The sequence below is a fragment of the Oreochromis niloticus genome, linkage group LG2 (assembly GCF_001858045.2).
Source record: "Oreochromis niloticus isolate F11D_XX linkage group LG2, O_niloticus_UMD_NMBU, whole genome shotgun sequence".
Classification (NCBI taxonomy): Eukaryota; Metazoa; Chordata; class Actinopteri; order Cichliformes; family Cichlidae; genus Oreochromis; species Oreochromis niloticus.
Genome location: NC_031966.2, coordinates 14,119,303 through 14,131,768, shown reverse-complemented (window position 1 = coordinate 14,131,768; position 12,466 = coordinate 14,119,303). Strand labels below are relative to the sequence as shown.

Below are 12,466 nucleotides of genomic sequence, written 5' to 3'. Positions count from 1 at the left end.
GTGATCACTGAGTAATTGGTATTTTTGTTGCAGCCCTGAAATTTAATCAGCTGCCCTACTGTTTTTCTGGTATTTAACAAGTTCAAATTCAGTTCTGTTTTCTGACTGCCAGATTTGCTCACCATAACTCTTTTGTACGCACAGATAAAACCCATATGACTACAGAATACAAAGAACAAAGTGAAGCTTGACATGTACATACAAAACCTTGTGGTCTAACATCTATGTAACTGGGACCTCACCAAACTATCAGCCACATTTGTGTTGAATTTGTATTACATGCCATGCTAAACCATTTCATTTTCCTGCAGTGTTCTGACAGACAGCTAGTCCCATCAATCAGTAAATCCCATGATAGTAATTTCCTTTTTGTCTGATCAAACCTTCAAACTTGAAAGTCTCTCAGGGAGGTGTCTGGCAAGGTGATGACTGGATGAGAGTGATAGTTCGAGAGAGAGAGAGAGAGAGAGAGAGAGAGAGAGAGAGAGAGAGAGAGAGAGAGAGAGAGAGAGAGAGAAGGAAGTAAAGCTAATTTAGAGTTTACTGTTGTGTAGTACTAGCCAAAACATTAAGCAATATATATATATATATATGTGTTTTCCCTGTATACTAATATTTGTGAGTTTAAAGTTAAAAAAAAAAAAGAAAATATGGATTTAAATATTCAAATATGTTTTAAAAGTTTAGTATTAGTTAAAAAAAAAACCCCTGAACCTTCTTCATGTAATAGTAATGTCAAACTTGTTAAGCAAGGTATCCAAATAAGGGCAGCAACAGAGGATGATGACACTCTTCATCCAAAAAATCCATATAAAAGAACTAAGATAACATCTTATTTGTATATGAAGCAATGGTGCTCTAGTTTCCTGCCTGATCATGCTTCCAAGCTGTGCTCCATCTATGGTTGTCAGCTCTATTATTGCTTCTGTAACCTTTAAACTGACTGTATTTAAATTGCTAGAAAGAGACACAATCCACAATACGCAAAGTACAACATGATTTTTGACCGATATGTATGTATGTATGTATGTATGTATGTATGTATGTATGTATGTATGTATGTATGTATGTATGTATGTATGTATGTATGTATGTATGTATGTATGTATGTTATATATATATATATATATATATCTTAAAAAATGTTCTATTCTGCTTTATAGGAGCATAAATGAAATACAGAGGAGGAAAAAAAAGGCAATTAAGATCTCACACTGGACCTTGGCATATTGTACCTTTCTTAATATTTCACAATATTAATACAATGAAACAATGTTTAAAAGAGTAATTGCATTAACAGTTACATTTAAACTTCAGTGAAATATGCAAAAAATGTTATAAAACAACATGCAGATGGCTTGTAAAGAAAAAATACCTTATGAGTCTATATCATAACAGACTGGAGAAACTGCCAACAGTATCAGCAAATAAAGATCGCATTATCCCTGGGCTTTAGTCTACACCCCTGTCCTACCTCAGAGAAAAAGAAAAGAAAGGAAAAAAAACCCACCCTTTCTTTCGAAAGAAAGGGAAACGTTTGCCATGCATGTTGCAGTGTCTGTCATTATGCTGGAATGGCATTTCAAGAGTCAATTTGGTGCTGGAGTTAAAATCGAAGCTTAGATGGCAGCAGCAAAATTACACTGGCATCACTGCAAGTCATGAACTGAGCCTCTGCAGCTGTGTCCCAAATCTCCCTAGCAACCACAGATGGCATTGTCATGAAGGTCCACAAGCTGTGGACAAATAAAGGTTTAACACATAACAGCTAGGAAAGAAAATGAGACTTAACTGCAAAGCAGATTTGGTGATGTGGGTGAAATTGTTTGGATATGGCTGCTGGCATGGGTTGTGACATTATTGTAGTTTCTTGGCCTTCAACCTCTGAGTATTAACTACAGCACTGAGAGTGCCAGGACCCATTTCATTTAAAGAGAACTGAACCTATCATTACTAAACCTTCCTGTTTCCAGATTGATTTTTTTAACCCTCGTGGTCAATTAACATTAGTTATTCATAGTTTTCTCATTACATGAACTCAAAACAAAACAGTCCTTAAAAACACTTAAAAATAGACCTTTTTGGGGTGACCTGATAGCTGAGTGGTTAGGGCACATACCTTAGGCCCTGAGCAGAGTCCCAGGTCCAATATAAACCACCAAGACAACAGAATTAAATAGAATCCCTCTATTTGTCACTGTAGAGGTGTACAGCAAAATTTGGAGTGTCTCCCTGAAAGATACATACAATCCGTTCCTCTCGTTTTTATTCTGTACTTGCAAGTGTTACTGCTGCTGCTGTGTCTGTGCATGTGGCCAACTAAAACTATACGCCTTTCCCCAGTAACTAAGGCTATAAGACCTACAAAGGAAAAAACACCCACAGCAAGGCTATTATCACTTTATCCTGCAAAGAAAAACACCATTAGAAGTTGTGCAATAATAACAAAAAAGAACCACACTTCTAGAGGTCTCGCTGCATATTATTTGTTGAGTTTTGAAAATAAAACACCTCTTATGCCTAGACAGAAATGTGTAATGATGTTGCATAATGGTAATATTGCAACAATAGAACAAGTTTCATCGTAGTTTTTGTTCATTAAGAAATGTCTTAAATTCTACCCGACATTGCAAGAGCTACGTTTCCACCACCCAAGAGCTGAGGATCTTTTCTATTGCTTCTGAAACTTGGTGTTTCTACTAAATGGCAGCCATTGTGAAGCTGCTGTACATGTTTTCTGATAATTAAACATTTTTAAGCTGCACAATATAATTTCAAAATACAGATAACGCTCTCTCTAAACAACATTTTTGTATCATTCCTCATGGCTACTTCACTTTTTACTCAGGAGTCCTTGGATTTTCTTTTGATTAAGTTAGATTAAAGGAGTTGAAAAGACATACTTAACCATGTTAAAGCCTACACAGTTCTGTCATATTCACCTTTACATATGCCTGATGGGTACATTAAATGAACAATAAACAATAATAGAGGTTTCAAAGTTTTCCGTATAAATTGTGTAGCAGACCGATCAAATTCATAGAGATAAATCTTCCAGGATATCTGTTTTTCCTCTTTTTCAAGTGGCAAAAGTACAAATACAGTAAGTTTAAATGCCTACACAGCACAGGCATTGCCAATGTTTGTTATGCAACAACAATATTTAGCATGTTTATCGTCCAACCCCAATAGCTTAATGTATGTACTTTCAGGGCTGAGAGCAGGTATACAATAGTGGGGGTGGTTCTCCAATGCAGTGATTCACTGTTGAGAGTCCTGGAGGTGTTTTACTGTACATGCTTAACTGAACAAAACACTTGTTTTAAGAGATGCCCACTTGATGCCCACAATAACCTGCACTCATGTTTTTTAACCTCTAAGCTAAGGTTTAACTGATACAGAATGTGTGTAGTGCTATTTAATCTCCTTACTATGTTTTAAAAGTGTGTATTTTCACATTTTACCTTTATTTTAGCTTTAAAATGTCCCACATTTGGGTGGTTCAGATTGCATTTGCTCCTCTTTATGATTCACACTGACTGGCACATTCTCTCCTAACCCAGACACTTAGCCTCTTGTGGACTTACAGCTTTCACGTCTCAGAATGTATCATCTACATTCATAAGTGTTCAGCCCTGTTGTCCACGGTCTACACAATGGGATTCAGCCTTGGTGTGAGTGACTCACTGCTCCACATTATGCATACTCTACAGACTCTGCAACTGCTCATCTTTATTTTGTAGGCCTAAATCCATAAGCAACAACTTCCAATTGCTGTTTGGGGAATTAAGAGGCAGCTGTTGTAAATATGTTACAAAAACAATACTTCTGGCACTAATAGTCACTAGTATCAATAAAAATTATAACTACTAGACTAGAAAATGGGATGTAAATCAATTCAAAAGTGATGTGCATAGATGTTTGTAATGTTCTTCAGCTGCAAGCCGAGCTTGACATTATTCCCATGTCTGCGCTTCACTGGGCTGAAAGTATGAGTCACAGTGAGTCAAACTATAGATAGGCACACATTAGAACATGACAAATCAAATGTTTAGGCATTACACTCTGAAGTTGTGCAAGATTTTAAAATGAGCTGTTAAACACAATGTAATACACTGAAATCAATACAGCAATTTTTATTCTGAAATTTCTTGTTACTCACTGGCTGACACATACACACATATCTGGAATGAATAAATATCAGATGATATTAAGGTCAGGCTCGCCTAGATTAGCTCACTGCAGATAACCAGCATGCATGCCGTACTTCAGCTGAGCTCTTGCAAATTGTTCCAAGAAGTACCCAAAACAGCTGGAGAAAACTGACAGAGCAGAATTAGGTTTAACCAGACACATTTCTGACAAGAGGTTCTGAGACAGCACCGGTCATCAGGACACTCCTATTGATTATACACTTTGTGATTAGAACAACTGATTGACATCTGACATTTGATATATGTCATGTTCTTCTCGTATACTGTGTCTGCATGAGAATCTGCACTGTGGATGAAATTCAGCCAAATTCAGGTGATCTAATTTATCCTCTTATTATAACATAGTTTATTCATACGGCATGATCAGATTTGTCTAAAAAACTGTTAAATTAGTTATTAACTTCATTCATTAGTTATTAACAAACCAACTCATATCAGTTTCACCCTTATTCTTAAATTCTGATAATATTTTTAATAATTTTCTTTGGTAAAATTTGAATAAATAAGAAAACCAAACACATGAGTCAGAAACATCACAGGAAAAGCAGAAATTAGCCATGCTCAGCTGGATGTAACTAATTTTAAACAAATGTCACTGTGAAAACCAACCGTTTAAACACTAAAACATTGTGTAATGACACAATAGTATTTAGATCTTATGTCATATTTTGTGCATTATCTAAAATTCCTATTACTAGAAGAAAATTGCTACTGTGAAATTTGGTTTCTGCTCCCTCCGAACTTTTTTTTCAGTTTTATTTATTTATTTATTTGTTTGGCTGATCATGATTTCCATTTTACAGTTTGTGCACCAGAGGGTAGTAAAATTGAATTTTAGTGAACTTAAGGTTAGGACACTAGCATCAGCACACTTCAGCGCACTCCTTTGTGCATTTGCTCTTGATAAATCATATTCATTCAGCCTGGAACAACCCCATATTTTTACCACAGTAATCTGCACGCAGTGTGAGAACAACTCATAAGGATGCAGACTTGCACTCCTGCTGCATGAATAGCCATTTTTTACACTATCAAAAACAAAATTGCTGTATTGATAAATGTATATCAATACGAATATTGCACATTTAGGCAGTAACATAATGACATTTTGTATTTCATGAGTAGAGACTGTTAGAGAAGCTATAGTTATGCCTATGTTCTTAATATAATGATGCCAGGTTCTTTCGTATTTCCATGTCAGATTTCTTTTAGTGCATATCTGGTCCAACAAGGCATGTACAGCGGTCCCTCGTTTATCGCGGGAGTTACGTTCTAAAAATAACCCACGATAAGTGAAATCCGCGAAGTAGCCAACTTTATTTTCTACAATTATTATAGATGTTTTAAGGCTGTAAGACTCCTCACGACACACTTTGTACACTTTTCTCAGACAGGCATGAACGTTTTCATACTTTTCTCTCTTGTTTAAACACTCTCAAAGTTCAAACCTTGTAGAAAAATAAGTGCAGTATTATAGAATAAAACCAAAGGCACCCGCAGGTGACGACGTTTCGTCGACATTGTTGTGTTTGTTGGGGAGAAAACTTACAAACATACAGTACAGCACTTCAGAGCCACATTGCTAGCGATGGAAGATTTATGTAACTTTGACAAGCTGAACGCATTCTGTAGTGTACAGGAGACACGGCACGAGATTGATTGACAATGGTCTACAGCCAATCAGGACACAGAACACAATGCGCTGTAAAAAACAAACAAACAAACAAACAAACAAACCCATGCAAAATTGCACAAAAAAAAAAATTCCAACAAACAGCAGATAAAATAAAAACGCTCATTCTACCCAGGTTGTACAAGTTAGTCCTACATCAGAGAACACTGAAGCCATACTCTAAATGTTTAAGCCTTTTTCAATAAAAGTAAAAGCTTGGTAATCTTACATACATCTTAAGAACCCCCTAATTCTCCACCACGACAGTGCTAAGTTCACATATCCGGACATGTGGCAGTAATAAGTTCAGGAATGTGATGCTAGTACCCTTGCTCTCACAAAGAACTTGTTTTGGTAGATTATTTGCTTACAGAGATGAGAGTAGTATTAAAGAATTAAAATGGCTAATTCCCAGCAAAAGAACTTACAACTTTGGATCACCTGCATTAGTTACAGACATCAAATGCCCCAGAAGGGTATGTTGTCATGGACTTCTGCGGTGCATTACCGGTAAAAGCCTTTGGCATTTTAATTTTGAAAGCCATCCAAAGCTATTATTGTCATTGTCAACAAAGTCTTCTGAAAGCAATAGGGATCCTGTTTGAAACCTCTTAAATATACTCCTGAGGTAGAGCAGTCATCTTTGCTGACAAGAACAATCATTGCATTTCAATTGAGACTATAATTACTGCAACATTTAACCCTTTATTCGCTCAATGCACCATTCAAGAGAATCAGACGCACCGTTATTGCCACACACATGAAATGGCTTGATGACATTTCTAACATCTGATAGCATGACTACTGACACACAAGGTATTACACAGCACACATAGTAAACAGTGACTCACAGAAAAGAAACTCACCTCACACACAGAGCAAAGGCACTGTGAAACACACCGTGAAAATATAAGCCATACATTGCATTCTCTAAACATACAGCGAGACTGCTTGTCATCAAACAAAATCATTTCATGCAGTTACTCCATTATTCTCTTTCCATGCTTTCTATGGTAGGGTTGTATGTATAATGCACAGGGCTGTCACTCCACTACTAAAAAAACAAAACAAAAAAACAAAAAAAAACAAACACACTCATGTCAAATTCACTTTAAGCTTCATGCGACATGTTGGTGGAGTCTCACACACAGACCTCAGCACTAGCTGTGAATGTAAACTAAGTTAGAGTATAATGTTGCAGCAGCACATGTCGTGTGGTTAAAACAAGCCCAGGTGGTTGCAGGTCAGCAGGTTGTACAGTATGAAAACATTTAACTATTCAAATAGCGGATATTTACCTTTGAACTCTGTGTGTGAGTTCTGAGTTTTAACCAATTTGTGAGGTCTAAATGCTCCCACAAGGTTTTGCTGAGATTTGCCCTGATTGCCTGACTCTTATCTGCAAGCCAGTCATGCATTTTCCCATCAAAGAATTGTGTTCTGGTTTGTCTGCTTGTTTTTGTCCTTGGTGTAAGGCCACAGTGAATCTGTTCAGCTAACTTTCCTGAGTCTGCTTCCACCCACACCTCCTTGTTTTGGGTGCAGTTGCATTGCCCCTCTCAGCCAGTGGAAGGATCAACACAGGCTGGGCGGGATAATCCCCATTGTGCTAATCTGAGAGACTAGCCTCTGGGATGCCACAAAATTGACTTGCTGAAAAAGCGAGCTTGCTGCTCAGTATGAGCCCGGCTGACCACAAAACATAAACAAACTGGCTTTTAGTTATCTTGCCATTGTGAATGGCCTTACCTCACTAAAGCAGCAATGATACAAATTGAAAGAGACAACCTTAGGCCTAGGAAGAGGTGAGTCATTTGAGTTTTGTCCATATTTTTTCCTCCAGGTATAAACATGCCACACTAGCTCTAGGAGATGTTAAGCTGACAAACATAACTTCAGAAATAGCAAAATGCTTTACAGAAGAGTAATGAATTTATTGCACCACATTTGCCTGATAGTGGACAGAATTGTCAACTCATTGCACATGTTTTACATCTTCAGTGTGACATTTCCACTTGAGGCGATATTCATAAGGGAGGGGTTTTGATTTTTCCTAACCAATTACTAGAGACCAATGTATCAGCCCAGGCTGTTATTTTTATATATGCTAGTAAACACTGATATGAGCTCTGCAAAGCGAGCTCTAGTTTTTTTTCTAAGGGATTTTGAGAGTGAAGCAAAATGGACCAAAATCAAACTACAAAGCTGGGTGATCTTAAGAATGCATGCTGGTACACATGGCCTCCATTGCTCCATTATGTCTCTATGGTTCTGTTGCACAGCTTGACATCACTTGACAACAGCACTGCTTCCACCATTGGTACTGATTGGCTAATCGTTAGTCCTCATGTGGTCTCATTTGACTGATTGTTTTCTATCTTAGAAAGCGCCGTTTCATGCCAGACGATTCAGTTAACTTTAAGGAGTCAACCAACTCAACGGCGAGCAACCTAATGGACTGCAGAGATGGTTTTTGCTGATGAAACCAGTTTTCATCGGGCAACAGGAAGCATTCGAGCTTGGACATGTTTGGGCTTGCATGCAGAAATATTAATAATTAACAGGCTTATATAAGCTTAGTATGCAAGCTGAATAATTGTCAGACATTCATGTTTTGTAGTATGATTGAATATCAGCCTTAGGCTGGTGAGCATGACCATTTCTCCCTTTGAGGTGATGTTATTCATAAATTGAGCAGTCTTTGTTATTTTGCATTAATTAGCATGCAACACGAAAACTGCACCACCACAAATTAATCATGACCTAAAAAGAAGAACAGACTGCAATTTTGCATTTGGCACCTCGCAGCAAACTAGTCTGCATTGCGTTTTAAACATGGCTTCCAAGTGTAAGCACTCAGTAATCCTTCATTATCACTTCATTCTTTACAACTCTCATTTAACAAGCAGAGATTTTTTTTAACAGTAATTCTGGGGGGCTTTACAGGGGTCCCTGGGAGGTTCACAACCTCACACATGCTGCCCTTCTGGCAGAGTCAGCAGGCAGATTTTCATGAGGGTGTGTGTCTGCTGTTGTCACCAGAATGGACCCGTGGCACACTCTGCTCTGCTGAACACTATTTTATGATACAGTTGTAAGAAAAATATTCCCTTACACACAGACTATTTCAAAGACAAATACAAATGTATTCATTTTTAACTATTCCAACAGCAAAGGAATACAAAATCATTACTCTTATGATTTGTGCTCTGCAATAACCCACTATAAGAATATAAAACTAGCCTTTCTTCTTCTCCTTCTGCACTAATTACTGTATTTATATGATTATCGGCCTCACAGTAAGCATAATCATTAGGAGAGACACTAGAAGAGGCTTGCAGTTTGGCATCATCAAAATTTAAACATTTTTTTTCCCCTCAAGTAAATGACACTGTGCACTGAACCAAAAACAGAAGAATAAAAAAACGTTAGTACCAACTTATGCATACAATTATGCTACTCCATCTTTGTCTCCAATTTGTCTGACCTACTTCACTTATCTGGCAGCTAAACTTTTCATTCTGAATCAATACGTCATGCTGTTATTCTATCCTCCACTGCTGCAAAGTACATGCTTAGCTTGTGCTGTTTCACCGACAGTACAGTCCATTTTTTTAAAGCGCCATTTGCGTTTCACCATTGTGTGGATGTGTAGCTAAAATCAATCCAACTTTGTTTTGCCCGGTGGAAAAATGTCTTTTTAAGCAAGGCTAAAAAAAACCCAAAACCCCACATAAACACACTTCTTTGTACACCGAGCTGCTGTTGTCCCATGGGATGATTATTGTTTCGAGAGGTTGTAAGGTTTTTGACTTGTTGACTGAGAAAGGCATTTCCCGTAGGACTGAATGTTGAGAAAACACTTTGCTGCCAATCCCACATGCCAGCCAATCATTTGACCACCACGGTATCCCACTGAAAATCAATGGCAAAAAATTGTTCAGACTTTTTTCCTATCAGGGGAAAAATCTCATTCACAATATCACAGAGAACATTTAGTCTTACCATTTTCCCTATAGGTGTCAATACAGGGAAAGTTGTTTGTAGTAGGAAATATACCAATAATCCAGGATGGCTTTGTTGTTGTTGTTGTTGTTGTCAGTTTTAAATTTGACCTAGAAAATAAAGAAAGTTAGTCTGCCATGCATGTAAAGATGGCTCATAACATAGTGATAACTACATTTTCAAAGCATACATCGTTATTCGAGTCCCCTTTTAAGCCCTGCAGAGAAGGACCCTCAAGAGAGACATATCAATTATGTTTTGGCTGAAACACTGGTCACTTAAGGCGCTTTGTGGATAATGTAAGTGCAATATTGCAGAGCATAGTTCTAAAGCCAGCTCATTTTCATTCGGAGATTGGGTATCCCTCATTCATACCATGATTGGATTTGTGACATGCTCTCCACTTAGGTAAAAGGAGTGTAATTATGGGCTTGACCTTTAGGGGCATTTTCTCAAAAGTGAGAATAAAGCCGTGATTGGTTGAGTTTTGTAGATTTCATGAGCCACACTTCTATTTCATGGGGTTAACTGATGTTGAAATGGTGTACGCCATCACTTGAATAGATTTCTTTTTTCCTTTTTAAATCCAACTATATTTTTCTTTAGCAAATGGAACGGTGGACACATAGTCTAAGAGGGTTGGCTTTTCTCTCCAGGCGTTCGAAATCTAACAACTGATTTTGTAAAAATTAATTATTGTTTACTATTCCATAGGGAAAAGAAAATAACATTTAGACCTGGTCTCCAGTTGCCAAATTTAACGATTTATATGTCTATGAAGACTTTATGTCTCATATTATTTGCTAATTTACATTTTTCTTTTTGCACAATGTTCACTTTATTCATACTTAATTTTAATTATTAGCTGCTACAAGGAGGTTTCTGCTATGAGTAAAATATAATGAGAAACATAAATCTTATAAGACGTAAAGTACATAATAAACACATTTCGTTTCCATATTGAACTATTGAAAAATTAATTTTCCGCATTATCACTAGTTCTTTTTTCCATGTACATAAAAATGGATATATGAAATGGATATTTTTATGTGCACGGCCAGATCAGAAGAAGAGTTTCAGGTGCTTAAACTGTGAGGTAAAACCCTACTACAAAGGTTAATGACATTATTGCTTAAACGCTCTCACTATCACTACTGAAAACCAAGGCAAGGAAAAACTAGCATATTTCAAAATATGGATAATACTACGCTAATGTCTACGCTAACAGTCTGCCTAAGTGAAATATATTAGCCTCGGTAGAGACCATCAGAACTCAAATGCGACAAGTGTGGATGTGGGGGATAGTCACTGAGAACCTCTCTTTCCCTCACGTCAGGATAGGAACTTGCCCATGCCAGCAGCATTTATGGCTGAGGTACCCTCAGATAGTCTTCTTTCCAGATTATAGGTGCAACTAACATGGTGCAGCTTAGCATGGCGAGGATGTCTAGACTTGTTGCAACAATGAGTTGCTACCCTGCAACAGTGTTTTGATGATCACTGCCAAGGCCAGAGTAGACATCGGGGTTGTGTTAGTTGTGTATTGAAATGGGCTGTTTATTTTTCTCACCTTCCTGTTCAACTGAAATCCTCTTGGTTGTGTGAGACTGTTTCAGTAGTATGTGTGAAAGATATAATTTCAGTAGTTTGTGTGAAAGGCTTTCGATACTGTGTGTGAGAGCATTTCAGTAATAATGTCCCCTCATACCCTACAGTATTAGGAAGATAACCACAACAATCAGATGATCCGCTATACGCAGGGGATGATGGGAAGGAAAAACTGACTTTCTTGTGTATTGGTTTGTTTTGGGGGCGCAGGGTTCTCTTAAATGACCTTCCTCCTCTTCCAAATGAGTAGGTGGAAAGGCTGAAGGAACAGGGCTGCAATACGACTCAAACAGAGAACAAAGAAGGCATCAGCAACAACAGTTATGACACTGATTAATTTGCCAAGTGACTGGCAGAGGCTGTAGGCTGGCTAAAGCAACTTAATGCCATGTACTGCATGATATTTGCCAATAGGATGCACAGAATAGTGTCCTGATATCTCAGCTTATATAGGCTCGTATTGAGAGCTTTAATAAAGTGATGTACTGGCAGTGTGTGTTATGGTTTGGTTTTCAAAAGGCTCAATGACAGTTAGACTGGAAAAGTTTAACAGGCTTAATGAACAGTTTCGGAAACTACAACCAGCAGGAATATCGGAATAGAATTGGAATTTCAAACTTCTCCTATTCTTAGGTTTCTTCAGCGAGGGATCGGGTTTCATCTCTAAGATTCTACAGGCTCACCACATCTCTGAGATTACAAAAGGTCTGCTATCAGATCATTTCCTTCAATGTTCCACAGAGTTACACAGACCAGTTATGCTCTGATCTCAGGTACTGTAAGTGTAAAGTAAGAGTGTGAATTAGGCAGGTAGACCCAATGGCTAGAGGACAAGCAGGTTAAGTATTTTAGTCAGCAAAAGCTTTAGGTGGTCTGAGCATCAATGCTAAATGACTGGGCCAGAGTTTAATACTGCAAGTGAGTATAATGAGGAACAGCTGTTTCAAAGTGGAGTTTTGGGGCCACT

General features: G+C 37.7%; 1 long non-coding RNA gene across 2 annotated transcripts in view; it reads right to left on the bottom strand.

Annotated features, from left to right (window-relative positions):
* The window catches only part of LOC102082173 (uncharacterized), a 65,944-nt gene that overhangs the window by 16,037 nt on the left and 37,441 nt on the right, over window positions 1-12,466 (bottom strand). Inside the window, exon 2 of one of the 2 annotated variants that reach the window (XR_003221592.1) lies at window positions 9,892-10,001. The exons of the other annotated variant lie outside the window; for it this stretch is intronic. This is a non-coding gene — a long non-coding RNA (uncharacterized LOC102082173). The remainder of the gene's footprint in view (window positions 1-9,891; window positions 10,002-12,466) is intronic. 2 annotated transcript variants of the gene reach the window in all.